The sequence below is a fragment of the Etheostoma cragini genome, chromosome 22 (assembly GCF_013103735.1).
Source record: "Etheostoma cragini isolate CJK2018 chromosome 22, CSU_Ecrag_1.0, whole genome shotgun sequence".
Lineage (NCBI taxonomy): Eukaryota > Metazoa > Chordata > Actinopteri > Perciformes > Percidae > Etheostoma > Etheostoma cragini.
This window is the reverse complement of record NC_048428.1, coordinates 4,083,838-4,085,576: the sequence shown is the minus strand read 5'-3', so window position 1 is coordinate 4,085,576 and position 1,739 is coordinate 4,083,838.

Genomic DNA, 1,739 nt, shown 5'->3' with positions numbered 1-1,739 from the left:
GCATGGAGATGTGTGTTTAACAGCTAATGTTCAGAAACTACTGCAAACCTGTTGAAATGACGGAAACAGGGATAAACCATCACATAAAGATCAGAAAAGGCAGAAACACACGTTTTCTGCATGGAGATGTGTGTTCAAAAGCTACTGTTAAGAAACTACTGCAAAACTGTTGAAACGACAGAAACAAGGTTAAAAGATCACAGAAAGATCAGAAGTGGCCGAAACGCACGTTTCCTGCATGGAGATTTGTGTTTAAAAGCTTCTGTTAAGATCCCAATGTAAAGCTTTTGAAATGACAGCAACAAGCTTGAAACATCACAGTAAGATCAGAAGAGGCAGAAACGCACGTTTCCAGCATGGAGATGTGTGTTTAAAAGCTTCTGTTAAGAAACCAAAGTAAAACTGTTGAAATGACAGACACAAGGTTAAAACATCACAAAAAGATCAGAAAAGGCCGAAACGCACGTTTCCGGCATGGAGATGTGTGTTTTACAGATTCTGTTAAGATCCCAATGTAAAGCTGTTGAAATGACAGCAACAAGCCTGAAACATCACAGGAAAATCAGAAGGGGCCGAAACGCACATTTCCAGCATGGAGATGTGTGTTTAACAGCTAATGTTAAGAAACTACTGCAAACCTGTTGAAATGACAGAAACAAGATTACAACTTTACAAAAAGATCAGAAAAGGCCGAAACGAACGTTTCCAGCATGGAGATCTGTGTTTAACAGCTACTGTTAAGAAACTACTGCAACACTGTTGAAATGACAGAAACAAGGTTAAAACATCACAGAAAGATCAGAAGAGGCCGAAACGCACGTTTCCTGCATGGAGATGTGTGTTTAACAGCTAATGTTAAGAAACTACTGCAAACATGTTGAAATGACAGAAACAAGGTCAAAACATCACAAAAAGATCAGAAAAGGCCTAAATGCATGTTTCCAGCATGGAGATGTGTGTTTAAAAGCTATTGTTAAGAAACTACTGCAAAACTGTTGAAATGACAGAAACAAGGTTAAAACATCACAGAAAGATCAGAAGAGGCCGAAAACCAGGTTTCCAGCGTGGAGATGTGTGTCTATCAGCTTCTGTTAAGAAACTAATGTAAAACAGTTGAAATGACTGAAACAAGGTTAAAATGTCACAAAGAAATCAGAAGAGGACGAAACGCACGTTTCCAGCATGGAGATTTGTGTTTAACAGCTTGTGTTAAGAAACCAATGTAAAAATGTTGAAATGAAAGAAGCAAGGTTAAAACATCCCAAAAAGATCAGAAGAGAACGAAACGCATTTATTCAGCATGGAGATTTGTGTTTAACAGCTACTGTTAAGATCCCAATGAAAAACTGTTGAAATGACAGAAACAAGGTTAAAACGTCACAAAAAGATCAGAAAAGGCAGAAACACACGTTTCCAGAATGTAGATATGTGTTTAACAGGTACTGTTAACAAACTATTGCAAAACTGTTGAAATGACAGAAACAAGGTTAAAACATAACAGAAAGATCAGAAGATGCCGAAACGCACGTTTCCTGCATGGAGATGTGTGTTTCACAGCTTATGTTAAGATCTCAATGAAAAGCTGTTGAAATGACAGCAACAAGCTTGAAACATCACAAAAAGATCAGCAGAGGCCGAAACGCACGTTTCCAGCATGGAGATGTGTGTTTAAAAGCTACTGTTAAGAAACTACTGCAAAACTGTTGAAATGACAGAAACAAGGTTAAAACATCACAGAA